The sequence below is a fragment of the Pongo abelii genome, chromosome 12 (genome assembly GCF_028885655.2).
Source record: "Pongo abelii isolate AG06213 chromosome 12, NHGRI_mPonAbe1-v2.0_pri, whole genome shotgun sequence".
NCBI lineage: Eukaryota > Metazoa > Chordata > Mammalia > Primates > Hominidae > Pongo > Pongo abelii.
In genome coordinates, this window is record NC_071997.2 from 84101216 (window position 1) to 84117766 (window position 16551).

Sequence of the window (16551 nt, forward strand, 5' to 3'; positions counted from 1 at the left end):
CAGAGGGGCTCCTCACATCCCAGACGATGGGCGGCCAGGCAGAGACGCTCCTCACTTCCTAGAAGGGGTGGCGGCGGGGCGGAGGCTGTAATCTTAGCACTTTGGGAGGCCAAGGCAGGCGGCTGGGAGGTGGAGGTTTTAGCGAGCCGAGATCACGCCACTGCACTCCAGCCCGGGCAACATTGAGCATTGAGTGAGCGAGACTCCGTCTGCAATCCCAGCACCTCTGGAGGCCCAGGCGGGCCGATCAACTCGGGGCCAGGAGCTGGAGACCAGCCCCCGTGAACACGGCGACACCGCGTCTCAACCAAAAATACAAAAACCAGTCCAGCATGGCGGCGCGCGCCTGCAATCCTGGGCACTCCGCAGGCCGGGGCAGGAGAATCACAGGAGCCCGAGGCAGGGAGGTTGCAGCGAGCTGAGATCACGGCAGTACAGTCCAGCTTCGGCAACAGAGGGAGACCGAAGAAAGGAGAGAGAGACCGAAGAGAGGGAGGGGGAGGGGGAGAGGGAGAGCTTTTTTTTTTTTTTTTTGAGAGAGTCTCGCTCTGTCACCCAGACTGGAGTTGGAGTGCAGTGGCACGATCTCAGCTCACTGCAAGCTCCACCTCCCAGGTTAACGCCATTCTCCTGCCTCTGCCTCCCGAGTGAGTAGCGGGGACTACAGGTGCCCGCCACCACTCCCGGCTAATTTTTTCATATTTTTAGTAGAGACGAGGTTTCGCCTTGTTAGCCAGGATGGTCTCGATCTCCTGACCTTGTGATCCGCCTGCCTCAGCCTCCCAAAGTGCTGGGATTACAGGCATGAGCCACCGCGCCTGGCCATAAACATTCTTATAACAAAACTTCTGTTGTGCCTATCATTACACTCCCTTTCCACTTCTATCATTGTGTATTTGTGGTTTCCCATAATCAGACTTGTAAGAAGTTTCTCTATTTCATTGTTCTTCAAACTAACAATTCCTGGTTTTATATATGAAGCCTATTTTTCTTTTTCTAATAAATTAGATTCCGCTTTTATCCTTTCATTAATTCTTAATTTCTCCTTCATATTATTTTGTTGTTCTTTATACTTTCTTTCAAGTATTTAAACATTTCATGTTCATTAATAAATGCATTTAACTTTATGGATTTTCCCTTGAATATGTTAATATCTTTTACTTTATATTTTCATTTGTTAATGTCTAAATTATCTATAATTTCAGTTTTGATTTCCTCTTTGACTTAAATTTGTATGAATATTGCCAAGTAATGTAATTGGGTGGGAGGGAAAGTTGCCTTTTCTTATTGATTTCCTGTTTTATTTCACTGCAGTCAGAGAATGTGACAGTAAAAAAGGTGTAATTTTTACCTTTTCAAATATCTGTTTGACAAGAATATATATTTTCAAGCTTACTAAGTATATACATAATTCACTCTTTTTATCTTAGTTATTTTGCTCTATGTATTCTGTAAATCCAGAGGAAGATTTATTAAAATTTCCATTCTAATTGCGATTTTGTCAAATTTTCTACAATTGTATTTCTAACAATTTTTACTTTAATTGTTTTATCTATAAATATTCACAACTATTATAACATCTTCTTCATGGACTATACTTTTGTCAAAATGAAATATCCTTCCTGGCCAGGTGCAGTGGCTCATGCCTGTAATCCCAGCACTTTGGGAGGCCGAGGTGGGCGAATCACCTGAGGTCAGGAGTTCAAGAGCAGCCTGGCCAACATGGTGAAACCCTGTCTCTACTAAAAATGCAAAAAATTAGCCGGCATGGTGGGTGTGCACCTGTAGTCCCAGCTACTCAGGAAGCTAAGGCACCAGAATCGCTTGAACCTGGGAAGCAGAGGTTGCAGTGTGCCAAGATCCAGCCTTGGAGACAGAGTGAGACACAGTCTCAAAAAAAAAAAAAAAAAAAAAAAGAAAGGAAAAAAAAAAAAGAAATACCCCTTCTTATTCTAACTTTTTGCCTTAAATGCTGTCTTGTCTGATATTAATTTTACCACCTTTATTTTTTGCAGGGGGAAGCTTGTTTGCTATGTTTGTCTAGTCCTTTTTTTTTTATTTTTAGTGTTTTTAGTTTTGTTTAAATATGTCTTGTTAACAACATACCTAATTTTGTTCTTTAAAGAAATCATTTGAAAGGCGTTAGCAGGAACTTTAGCATATTCACATTTACTATGGCCAGTGTTTCCATCACATTTTAAGTTCCTGCGTGGGGATCTCCCAGCATGCAGGGATCATTTGTCTAACTGGAGAGACAAATAAGTAATGCAGGTGATTTGAGCTCCTAGAATGTTGGCCTTCAGAATTTGTCTAATCCAATCTTCTGTTTGACTTATGAGGAAACAGAAGGATACCAGATCATGCCATTTAACGGCAAAGCTTGCACTAGCAGCTAAATTTGAACATAAGACTGTGATATCTAACATAATTTCATGAAGATCTTGTTAGGGTGAAATTAAATCAGTTATAAGTCAGTACTGGCTTTCCCCCTTTTTGGAAAATTTATGACATTGTTTGGCACTCAGTAATGTTTAATGTCATTGCATATTTAAAAGCACAGTGTAGTCTGCTGTTTCTCAAGGAGTGACCCTGTACTGCTGAAGGCACAAATAAACATTTTTAGATATATTCATGTACATTAGGACAAATATGTATTTGTTATACACATTAAGGAGTATTATGACAGAATAAAATAAAAGTGGGTCAATCTAAAGAAAAATGTTAAAGAAATAACACAGGTGACAGTATGAAAAATATGAAGGACAAGTTTGGGAAATACTGGTTTCAGTAAAAAAACGTTTTCAGAATAAGAAAACTGGCTTGGTATCCTGGATCTGCCCTTTGTGAGGATTAGATAAGATGTAAAATGCCTGGCTTAGTAAATCTTTGGCTGTATTTTCTCTAATTTATCTTGTGTTAGTCCTGTCTCCTTAATTAGATTGTAAAAACTTTCAATGACAGAAGAAAATACAGGTTGCAAAGCAATAATCACTATAATATGAGATTTTTATATTCCAGAAGAAAAGTGGTCACAATGAGCCAACCACAGCCTGGTTATTTCTGAACAGGATCCAGTTTTTATTTTCGTAAACTCATTACAGTCATCAACTATATTGGCACCAACATTGAATACAGGTTTAATGATACTATAGGTAAGTCATATAACAAGGTCAATGGAAATGATCTTTGCTCTCTACATGATTACAATCTAAATTAGTCTCCATATAGTGCTAATTATAGGGACATTTGGCTATGCTTTTAACTAGATGTACGAATTGGTTAGTTATTTGGGTCTCAGTTTCCTCAACTGCTTAACAACTGTTGTACTGGATAACCTGTGAGGTTTCTTGGCCAGGTACAGTGGCTCATGTCTGTAATCTTAACATTTTGGGAGGTTGAGGCAAGAGGATGGCTTGAGGTGAAGAGTTTGAGACTAGCCTGGGCAATATAGTATGACCCCATCTCTACAAAAATTAGCTGGGCATGGTGGCACATGCCTGTAGTCCTAGATGCTTTGGAGGCTAAAGGCAAGGATTGCTCGAGCCCAGGAGTTTAAGGCTGCAGTGGGCTATGATCATGCCACTGAACTCCAGCCTAGGTAACAGAATGAGATCCTTTCTCAAAACCAAAAGACAAAAATCCCTGTAGGTTTTCTGACAATTCCAATGTATTATATAACTCTCCTATTGGATTCCCCTAAGTGAATACTGTTAATTAATTAATCAATTGATTAATGCACTCATGCAAAGAGATATGTGCACTTACTCTGTGCCAGACACTGTTAGAGAAACATGGTACCCACTGTTCTCAAAGAGCCCACTTAATAAATGCCTGTCAATCACTTTTTGATCTGACTAAAAAACAGTAGGGTTTATCTTAAGAAAATCATTATACTGTGTAACTGTTTGGGAGCAGAAAATAATATGAAACAATTAGCTCTCACAAACTGACAAAATATTTGCTTCATGAGAAAAATTTAAAATGACATTTTTTCTGGAAACAAACCAAAACAATCTGAATGAGGCGATTCTGGAAATCCAGTTTGGAAACAACACCACCAGTTCACACCTGGGTCTGTCCAGCCTGTGCTAAATTCTACAGCAAGAGTCAAGTGAAAGAGGAGAGACAATCTTGCAGAGCTTTTGGCTAGTGGGGGCCACAAGATGTACTTGCAGTGCCCCCTACCTAAGAGCTCACAGAGCAATTTTGTGCTAATTAGGAAAAAGCGCCTCCTCCAGGCAGACAAATTACAAAATGGCGCCCCATCAGGGCAACCAATTAGATAAAGATACCCTTCTCCAGACTGCCCTAACAGGGCTATATCTTGGCAAGGGGGCACAGGCTGATTTCAGTCCCACTCACCCCCTTCTGTAGCGTGGCTTTGTGCAGAGCACAAACTACAAGACCTGTGCAGCAGCCTGGCTTATGGGGAGCAATTGAATAACAGTTCTAAATACACTGGGGGATCCTCATGTGGCTTAAACTGTGACCCTGTGAAAAAGCAGTTTTAAAGATTTCTAACTCTACCAATCTTTTCAAACTGAGTAATGTTCTTAGTCTAAGAAGGAAGTTTCCTCACAGTGCCTGAAAAAACACGGCTTTAGAAACAAGCTGCCTATTCACATTAGGCTTTTGTCCAGAGATTGCTGCCATTTCAGCAATGAGACACCCAGACAGTGTGAGGGTTAAATGTTTTAAGATTCTCTTCCACTGAAGTCTGGATCTTGTTGCCTAGTGACTGCTGCATTGCTTGCTGCTGTCACTCACCTTGTCTCCGGAGTTATCCTACTCTCATAAGGAAGGTTATGATTGGACAAAGGTGACATCACAGCAAATAAAAGAATGGCATCTCTTTGTCAAGACAGCACCAATAAGATGACTCAAGAGTTGGTAGCAAAGTGTTTCGGTTCCTTTGTTTCATTTCTTTAACATAGAGCTAATAAATTTGATGAAACATTTTCTCCATTTCTTTCGGAACCAATATTACAGGTATTAATAGTGGACTTTTGCTCATAAGAATATTTTTTGACAGCGTATGGATTGTCTTCTCATCCATTTAATCAATCCTAGCGCAGCCAAAGCCATTCTCTGCCAAGCACTTGGTCAGCACTCGAGAAGCTGAATAGATTATAGGCAGAAAATGACTAGCAGGCAGTTCATTATCACACCATTGGTTACAGAGTGGAATTTCACACAGGGCAGGTTCCTCTTGGTGCTTATCTGAGAAGTACCTAAAGTGGTTCCAAAGCATCAATTTCAAGGACAGCCTTATAATTAGACTTCAGAGTACATACATGAGGCATCAAAAGAGTAAAAGAAACAAAAATCGATTAAAGTTGAAAACATTATCTACTTTTAAAATCAAGCAGTTGGAGAAATCTCACACATGTTTAGATAACAAACAAACATAAGTTCTTTGATTACTTTTGAATTGACTTCACACATTTTGCAGTGCTTCGAAAATCAAGCCTGATAGTCTTTTTATTTTTAAATTTATACCATGTACTCTTGAATATTTCAGCCATTGAAGATATTAGTTATGCAATTGCAGTGTTGCTTGCAGGTTCATTATTGCCAAGCTGCTATATTAAATCATCTGTTAAATGCTTTATTTTCTTGATAAATATTCAGGATACAGCATAGGCACAGCTGCTGTAATTGAATAATTACTTCCAATTAATGCTCTATTTCAAAAGCTGCAACTCCATATAGAGCTTATAGTTGAGTCATAACAAAGGCACACCCCCAATGGAAACAGAAGAGAGTGAGAATTCCTTTCTGCAATTCTACTAGAAAGCAATTAGAGAGAGAGAGAATACTAATGAATTATATATGGCCATGCTTTTACCTCCACTGATAAAGAGACTGTAGTATGTCAGCTGAAATGTGTCAGTACACCATTGCCTCTTCCAACAGCTGGCTGAAAGTATTTAAACATTGTAATTTCTCATTTGAATAATCAATGATTGTTCTTAAAGTGAAATAAAGCTGACTATACATTTCCTGGAGAAAATTCATTTAAAAGAAGGGAAAGATAGTATTTACACAGAATCAAATTACAAGGAAACAGAATTATCATCATATACTTTCATTCAAGAAAAAACAATTTATATATAATTTCCTTTAAAAATTCAGATTGGTGTGCAAGTGTAGGCAGAAAGTGGGTGGGAGTCCTTTAAATTAAATCAATATGATGTGAGGTGAAGTTTTCCTGCTGACATGCTTCTTGTTCATTTGACTAGAAAGATACCAAAACATCTGAGTTCTTAAAGTGTGTGCTGGCTGGCAGTTACTTGAAAGATTAGTAAGTGTTTCAGCCAAATTATGTTGTTGTAGAATTGATAGGACTATAATTTGATCAAGATTCAGCTTCTTACTTTTACTCTACTTATTAAGAGATGCAATACTGTAAGCATTCTCTTAAGGGCTTACTTGAGAATGCTTGAATTACTTAATGAAATCTATCAGATAGGCTAATTGTAAAGTTACTCTTCTCTATTCCCTTAATGTCCTAAAAAACTTGGATGGTTTAGTTCCAATTACATTTAAAAGCAGTAAGTATATATTTTAATATACTTTTCAATAATGTAGGCTGACCTTTAAACAAATGAGAATAGGTAAGATTTTACCATATAAAACCATTTGTTAATAAAGTAAAGTAATCTTTGGGAGGGCAGGGCAGGAGAACTGCTTGAGGCTAGGAGTTCAAGACCAGCCTGCACAACACAGTGAGATCCCATCACTACAAAATAAAAAATAAAATAAAAAAGAAATTAGCAGGGCATGGCGATGCATGCCTGTAGGCCTAACTACTCAAGAGACTGAGGTGGGAAGATTGCATGAGCTCAGGAGTGTGAGGTTACAGTGAGCTATGATCGTGCCCCTGAACTGCAACCTGGGTGACAGGGCAAGACCCCGTCTCTAAAAAAAAATAAGTAAATAATTACATAAGGTGCAGTAATATGGATACCAGTTTAGAGAAACAACTCCTTCTTTCTTAACTTCCTGGATTATATGTTTCATGATTCAGGAGTTATTTTGGCTTGAAGGGTAACTATAACAGATTATAGTACATAGGATATACTGTTTTGTCAGAAGGTATTTGACTAAGAATTTGTATTTAAGATTTGCTATGAGAATCTTCAAATCTCACGACACAATAGTGACTCTTTAAAATGTACATTTGGTTCCCTGCTCCCCTGATCTTAGGTTCTAAGTTCTTACCACAGCACCGGCAGAGCTCCACACATGACATGGTCTCTGGAACCTGAATGTTTCTCAGTTGTCATCTCCTACGAGTCTTTCCATCGCAGTTTCCTCCGGGTACACTAGCTCTTACTCTTGCCGTTCCCGTAAACGCATCAAAGGTCTGCACTTCCTTTACCTTCCCTGGTTCCTGCCTAGAGGCTCCTCCTCTAGATACTTGCGGTCTCCTGCACATCATTCCATTCCCTGCTCTGCTCAGATGCCCAACTTATCTAAAATAGCAACTGTCACCCTGATTCTACTTCCTCTTCCTCACCTTATTTTTCTTCATTACATTTATGACTTCTGATATTTTATTTCAATTTCTTATTTTATCTATTCTCCTCCCACTAGAATACAAGCTCCATGAGGGCAGAGACTTGTTTTGTTCACTACCGACTGCCAAGGCCCAATACAGTGGTGGGGCTTTAATAAGTGCTTCATGTGCTGGGCGCGGTGGCTCACGCCTGTAATCCCAGCACTTTGGGAGCCAAGGCAGGTGGATCACCTGAGGTCAGGAATTCGAGACCAGTCTGACCAACATGGAGAAACCCCGTCTCTACTAAAAATACAAGAAAACTAGCCGGGCGTGGTGGCACATGTCTGTAATCCCAGCTACTCAGGAGGCAGAGGCTGGAGAATCGCTTGAACCCGGGAGGCAGGAGGTTGTGGTGAGCCGAGATTGCGCCATCGCACTCCAGCTTGGGCAACAAGAGTGAAAACTCCATCTCAAAAAAAAAAAAAAAAAAAGTGCTTCGTGTTCTGGCCGGGTGCGGTAGCTCATGCCTATAATCCCAGCGCTTTGGGAGGCTGAGGCAGCTGGATCACTTGAGGCCAGGAGTTTGAGACCAGCCTGGCCAACATGGAGAAACCCTGTCTATACTAAAAATACAAAAAAAAAAAAAAAATAGCCAGGCATGGTGGTATGTGACTGTAGTCTCAGCTACTTGGGAGGCTGAGACATGAGAACTGCTTGAATATGGGAGGTGGAGGTTGCAGTGAGCCAACATTGCACCACTGCACTCCAGCCTGGAGATCCCGTCTCAAAAAAAAAGTGCTTCATGCAGATTTGTTTAGCAAATGAATCAATGGCCAAACATGTTCTTGTGCTTGTATATTCCTATAATCTAGAGGCAGTAAAGCCTGGTAATTAAGGCACAAATTCTGGAATCAGACTTGGTTTTTTTAATCATTTACTAACTAGTGCAACCATGGGCAATTTAAACTCCTCAACTCTGCGTTTCTTCGTCTATAAATGGTAACATTTACCTCATTAACTTCATAGTGTCGATGTGAGGATGAAATGAAATCACAAACAATATATAAATGCCTGGCTTGGTGATTGCCATGCTTGGCAAATAGTAAATACTCAATAAGTAGTAGTTATTCCATTCCATTCCATGTATTCTCTCTCTTTTTTTTTTTTTTTTTTTTGGAGATGGTGTCTATCACCCAGGTTGGAGTGCTGTGGCATGATCTAGGCTCACTGCGACCTCCATCTCTCAGGTTCAAGCAATTCTCCTGCCTCAGCCTCCCGAGTAGCTGGGATTACAGGTGCCCACCACCATGCCTGGCTAATTTTTGTACTTTTGGTAGAGATGGGGTTTCACCATGTTGGCAGGGCTGGTTTCGAACTTCTGACTTCAGGTGATCTTTCTGCCTCGACCTTTCAAAGTGCTGGAATTACAAGCGTGAGCCACTGCACCCAGCCTACATTCCATTAATATTCTTAATGAAGTTTTTTTTTAAAAAGGCCATTGAACTTCTAGTGACTGATTCCCCACATCCATCCAACCCTCCTCAGAAACCTTTTAATATTTCTTTCTTTTTCTTATTTATTTATTTATTTATTGAGACGGAGTCTCACTCTGTCACCCAGGCTGGAGTGCAGTGGCACGATCTTGGCTCACCACAACCTCTGCTTCCCAGGTTCAAGCAATTCTCCTGCCTCAGCCTCCCAAGTAGCTGGGATTACAGGTGCACACCACCCCACCCAGCTAATTTTTGTATTTTTTGTAGAGACAGAGTATCACCATGTTGGCCAGGCTGGTCTTCAACTCCTGACCTCAGGAGATCCACCTGCCTCGGCCTCCCAAAGTGCCGGGATTACAGGTATGAGCCACCGCACCCAGCCACCTTTTAATACTTCTCTCTAATCCATCTACGTGGGAGTCATTAGTACGAGTTGAAGGTTTTTTTATTCAGCCATCAGCTCTGAAAGTAATATAAATTGTCCAATTTATTTCAATTTTTCATGTTAATAACAAATTTGTATTATTTCTCTTACTCTGCAGGTCAAGCAGGACAAATTATTTTTGTTTTGCGAACACTGAATTAGAATACCAAGAAGCTCTTCTCCCTTCTGCTATATATGCATGATTCTTAATGCTCCCCACCCAAGCCCGTGTCCTAGGCAATCACTGATCTGCTTTCTGTCACTATAGAGAGGATTAGATTTGTCTTTTTAAAAATTTCATGTTAATGGAATCACATATGTGTATTCTTTTGAGATTGGTTTCATATACATTGTATCAGCAGTTTGTTTCTTTTTATTTCTGAAAAAAATTAAGTTTTTTGCTCCATTGTAGGAATTCAGCATAATGTGTTTATTCACCTGTTTTTATTTTCTAATTTTTATTTTGTTTTGTTTTGAGATAGGGTCTCAGTCTGTTGCCCAGGCTGGAGTGCAGTGGAGTGATCACGGCTCACTACATCCTTTGCCTCCTGAGTAGCTGGGACTACAGGTACACAACCACCATGTCTGGCTACTTTTTAATTTTTAATTTTTTTGTGTGTGTGCTGTCTAATAAATCTTTGCCTGCCTCAAAATCAGAAGGATTTTCTCTTATGTTTTCTTCTAAAAGTGTTACACTGTTAGCCTTTTTTTACATTTACGTCTGTGGTTGATTTCAAATAAACGTTTATGTGTGGTGAGAGGTAGGGGTCGAGGCTCATTGTTGATATGTATCTAATTGCTCTAGCACCATTCGTTGAAAAAAATTATCTTTAATCCTTTGAGTTAACTTGGTACTTGTCAAAAAACAGTTGCTTATATATATGTGAGTTTTTATTTTCTGAACTATTCTGTTCCATTGATCTGTATATATAGATTTATGCCAATACCATACTGTTTAGTTATTGTAGCTTTATAGCAAATTTTAAAGTCAGGTAGTATAAGTCATCCAATTTTGTTTTTCTTTTTTTCAAAAATCTTTTGGCTATTCTAAGTCATTTGCATTTCTATACAAATTTTAAAATCAGCTTGCCAATTTCTTTAAAAAAAAAAAAAAAGCCAGCTAGGATTTTGACTGAGATTGAATTAAATGCATAGATCAATTTGGAAAGAATTGACATCTTGCCAATATTTAAGTCTTTGAATCCATGGACACAGTGTTTATCTGTCCATTTATTTAGATCTTTTAAAGTTTTGTCAGCAATGTTTTCTGGTTTTCATTTATTGTACATGTGTTGCGCATATTTTGTTAAATTTATCCCTTTGTATTTCATTTTTTGTATGCTACTGCTAATGGTATTGCTTTTTAAAATTTAATTTTCCAAAAGTTTGTTGCTAACATAAATACAATTGATTTTTAAAATACTGACCTAGTATCTTGTGGCATTGCTAAATGTACTTATTAGTTCTAATAGCCTTTTATAGATTCCTTAGGAATTTTTACATACATAATCATGGTGTCTGTAAATAAAGATGGTTCTATTTCTTCCTTTCCATGCTGTATGCCTTTTATTTTTCCCCCTGCTCCTCTTTTTCCTCCTCTTCTCCTTCTTTTTTAGTTTTTGACCTTATTGCAGTGACAAAGATCCTCAGTACAATATTGAATATAAAGGGTGAGTGTGGACATACTTGGCTTGTTCATTACTGGGAGAAGGAGGAGTCAGTCTCTCACCATTCAGTGTAATGTTTACTGTAGATTTTCAATAGATGGCTTTTATCAGACAGAAGAATGTCCAGAACTGTGAAGAGTGTGAGCTTTTATATTACTTTCAAGCTAACAGGCTAGCCTGCAATAGTTTCATGGATGCTGGCAAGAGACATCAGACTTCTGGGTCAAAAACCAAATAATTTATTATAGCTCAGCAAGCAACATCAGCTTCATGATCACATTGGTTCTCATCACTCCTTTGGGGTTATGCTGAGTAGCCCAGGTGGATGCTGCTTAGGAAATCTAAATATTTTATAAAGGGTACATGCAAATTTGTCCAACCTTTGCCCCAGAGTAAGCCATTATCTTTATGATACTGGACAGCAAAAAAACTTGTCCTCTTCTCTGGAGAGAGATACTATATCTACTTTTCATGGCTGCTCACTATACAAACATCCTTGAAAAGATAGTCTGGAAAAAAACACTGTCAGTGCCTCTGTTTGCAAGACATGCAAAAATGTATGACACTCTCCTTTGCACTCATTAGGATGATTATTATGAAAATAAAACACATAAAAACAGAAATTAAGTGTTAGAGAGGATACAGAGAAAGTAGAACACTTGTGCATTGCTGGTGGGAATATAAAGCATCTTAACTGCTGTGGAAAGCGGTTTGGTGGGTCCTCAGAAAGTTAGACACAGAATTCCCATATGATCCAGCAATTCTACTTCTAGGTACCCCCAACAAATTGAAAGCAGGGACTCCAACAGTCACTTATACATCAATGTTAATAGCAGCATTATTCACAAGAGACAAAAGGTAAAAACAACCCAAATGTTCATCAACAGAAGAATGGATGAACAAAATATATTGTATACAAACAATGGTGTTTTATTTAGCCCTGAAAAGAAATAAAATTTTGACACATGCTACCACATGGATGAAACCTGAAAACTTTATGCCAAGTGAAAATGAGCCAGACACAAAAGGGAAGTTATTGTATGATTGATTGCATGTATAATGAGGTACCTAGAATAGGCAAACTCATGGAGACAAACAGTAAAAAGAGGTTACGGGGGTGGGGAAGGGAATGGAGAGTTATTGTTTAATGAATACAGTTTCTGTTTGGGATGATGAAAATGTTCTGGAAATGGGTATTGGTGATGGTTGCATCACATCGTGAATGTACTTAATGTTACTGAAGTGTACACTTCAAGATGATTAAAATTTTATGTTACATATTTTGCTAGAATTAAAAAATTGCAAAAAAAAATACATCCATAGAAAATTGTCTTCCAATAAAAGCATTTCCTTTAATTTCCGGTTTGGTTAGAATTTTTATTATGAATGACACTGAATTTTGTTAAAAGCTTTTCTATCTATTGAAATGGTCATATTTTTCCTTCTGCCGAGACCAGCTCAGTTGTGGAGCCCCTAACCCAGTGGTGCTAGAGGAATTAAAGACACACACACAGAAATACAGCATGTGGAGTGGGAAATCAGGGGTCTCACAGCCTTCAGAACTGAGAGTCCCAAACAGAGATTTGCCCACATATTTATTGACAGCAAGCCAGTGATAAGCATTGTTTCTATAGATTACAGATTAACTAAAAGCATTTCTTAGGGGAAATAAAGGGATGGGCCGAAACAAAGGGATGGGTCTGGCTAGTTATCTGCAGCAGGAACATGTCCTTAAGGCACAGATCACTCATTCTATTCTTTGTGGTTCAGGAACACCTTTAAGTGGTTTTCCGCCCTGGGTGGGCCAGGTGTTCCTTGCCCTCATTCCAGTAAACCCACAACCTTCAGTGTGGGCATCATGGCCATCACAAACACGTCACAGTGCTGCAGAGATTTTGTTTATGGCCAGTTTTGGGGCCAGTTTATGGCCAGATTTGGGGGCCTGTTCCCAACATGTCTCCCTTTTTTGTTTTGCAAAGCGATAAAAGCAAAGGCAGCTTTGTCAAGGTGAGCTGCTTCTCACAGGAGTCAGGATCCACATCTGCAGACTATACAAAGACAAACAACACAGATTAAAAGCACAGTCATCATTGGAATCACAGACCTTCCAAGTGTTTTTATCCATTTCCTTTAAGCACTCCAGTTCCTGGCATTAAGGTCAGGTGTGCCTGGGATGCTTTAAATATTAGTTTTTTTAAATTTTGCAATATCCAAAGACAAGTTTGTAGAGTGTCCTTCTAGATGCTTTTTTATTCTTTCCCAAATTTTGATCTTATTAAGAGCCATTAAGAGTTTCCACAAATCCTTATGTTTAGCTCCTACAGCAGGCCATATCATTTGAGGTTGAGGTACCACTATACCGCTATGTTTCCAGAAAATAAGAACTCTTGCCATACTTCTTACCATTTCTACCATCTGACCGTTTTGTTCAGACCAGCTGAACATAGTGTGGCCATGACATGCAGACTGAGTGGTGCAATTTAAGCTAAACATCCCCTTACAGGACCAATCAAAAATGATTCCATAGGACTTGTTGAGCAGAAACTCTGCCTGTTCTGCAATGCAATCTTCCTAAACAAGTATGTTCATTTTTTCTGGCCAGGTCCATTTCTGTTTACAAATAGGTTTTTGAGAGCGGAATGCCTCAATTATAGGAGGAGATTTATTATGGTAAATACTGAGATCAGAAAGCATGTGTAAATGTGTCATACAGTGATTATATCCAGGCATTATTGCCAGCCAAGATTGATAAATATGCCCAATAAGTATAATTCTTCTCTGTGGTCAGCCTTTGCAGAAGGAATACTCACAGCAATGGTGATCATCGCTATCATAGCTATCATTAAATTACTCATTGTGACTGGTTGTCCCGCTTTCCTCAGGTTTTCTTCCACCATCTGTGACAGCTTCTTGATCTGTCCCCAAGTAGGTGGCTGTGTTCAATGGGTGTTGCTTGTGACAGTTGGGGTCCTCCTCAGCATCAGTCTTGACATGGCTGCAACCAACCGGGGGGTCCTCAGGATCCTCCTGGAATCTCTTCCTCGGCATCTGGCTCATGATAAGGTTTCAGGTGTCTTGATGGTATCCAAATCAGCTGTTGATTCGGTCCTGGAGAAAAACAAGCATAACCTCCATTCCAAGTTATTATTTTACCTATTTCCCAACTTTTTGTTATTGGATCTCTCCACCAAACCAGTTGTTCTGCTTCGGTCCTTGCAGCTGGTTTCTGTAGATGTTGTTCAGCTGCTGATAACATCTGGCCTTTAGGCAGGCTAAAAAAATTTAAAGTTAATAATGCTAGATTCAATTGTGTATGTATGGGCTGTCCCGTAATCCCTATTTCCCCCTTTCTGTTTTTGCAACTGCTGTTTCAGGGAGAGATTCATTTGTTCTACAGTGGCTTGTCCTTGAGAATTATATGGGATGCCAGTAATGTGTTTACTATTCTTTACCATTACTAGACCCATCTGTAAAAACATTCTCAGCACCTTCAATTGGTTTAAATTTAGTTATTCTAGGGAGGATCCAATCAGTTAATTTGAAAAATTGAAACAGTTTCGTTTTAGGAAAATGATTATCAAGAATACCCACAAAGTCAGCTATATGGGTTTGCCAAGTAAGACTGTTTATAAAAGCTTACTGTATTTGTGCCTTTGTGAGAGGAACAATAATTTTTCCAGGATCATATCCACGTCATTTAACAATCTGAGTTCTCCCATTACCTATCATAGTAGTAATTTGATGCAAATAAGGAGTTAGAGTCTGTGAATTAGTATGTGGAAGAAAAAGCCATTCTACTAAGTCCTAAGTCCTGCTCTTGGACAATAACACCAGTAGATGAGTGGTGAGTTGGAAAAATTATCAAATCTAGAGTCTTCTTTGGATCTATTCTATTTATTTGAGCCTTATGGACTTGCTTTTAAATCAGCTGTAACTCTGCCTTAGCTTCTTTTGTTAATTGCCAAGGGCTAGTGAGACTAGTATCTCCTCTAAGGATAGAAAATAGATTACTCATGGCATAGGCAGGAATGCCTACAGCAGGTTGTATCCAATTAATGTCCCCTGGTAATTTTTGGAAGTCATTTAATGTTTTCAATTGATCCCTATGTATGGTTACTTTCTGTGGCACAATGGTAGTGTCATTTACTAAGGTCCCCAAGTACGAGTAAGGAGTAGTAGTCTGAATTTTGTCAGGAGCTACAATTAAATCAGTGCAAGAAATCGAATTTTGCAAGTGATCATAACATTGGAGTAACATTTCTAGAGTGGGGGCAGCACAAAGTATATTGTCCTTATAATGAATAATGTAACACTGTGAAAATTTTTTACGAGTAGGTTCAATTGCTTGTCCTATATAAGTCTGGCAAATTGTTGGACTGTTTAACATGCCTTGTGGAAACACTTTCCAATGGAAACACTTAGCAGGCTGCAGGTCGTTTACTGCAGGAATTGTAAATGCAAACCATTGACAGTCTTGCTCAGCTAAGGGGATAGTAAAGAAACAGTCTTTTAAATCTATGATGATTAAAGGCCAATTTTTTGGAATCATAGCAGGAGAAGGCAATCCTGGCTGTAATGTCCCCATAGCTTGTGTAACTGAGTTAATGGCTCTAAGATCTGTCAACATTCTCCATTTACCTGATTTTTTCTTAATTACGAAAACTGGAAAATTCCAAGAGGAAAATGTTGTAGCTATGTGTCCTTTTCCTAATTGTTCAGTAATTAAGCCTTCTAAAGCCTCCAGTTTCCCTTTACTTAGTGGCCATTTTCTATCCAAATTGGCTTATCTGCTAACCATTTTCAAGGTATAGGTTCTGGAGGCTTAAAAATGGCCACCATTAAAAATAACATAAACCTTAGTGAGAACTTTGTCTTTCTGCTTGAAGCAGTTCCTTCAAACCTTGCAAATTTTTTCCTAGTCCCATACCAGGGACATACCCCATTTCATGCATCAAATGTTGACTTTGAGGGCTATATAATTGTTCTGGAATTAGAACTTGTGCTCCCCATTGTTGTAATAAATCTCTCCCCCATTAATTTATAGGTACAGAAGTTATCATTGGTTGAATAGTCCCAGATTGTCTATCGGGCCTTTCACAACGCAAAATATAACTACTTTCATATACTTCAAGGGCTTTACCAACTCCAACCATGTTAAATTGAGCGGGTTGAATTGGCCACGTGGATGGCCAGTGCTGTAGAGAAATGATTGAAATGTCTGCTCCTGTATCTACCAAACCTTTAAATTTCTTTCCCTGAATAGTTATTTCATAGGTAGGACGTTTATCAGTAATTTGATTTACCCAGTAAGCTGCTTTGCCTCGTTTATTTGTGCTTCCAAATCCTCCTGTTCATTTAATTTCACTTTTCCCCATTTCCACATACGGCACAATCAGGAGCTGTGCTATGCGCTATCCTGGCTCTGCTTTCCAGGGAACAGAAGTAGATATAACAATTTGAATT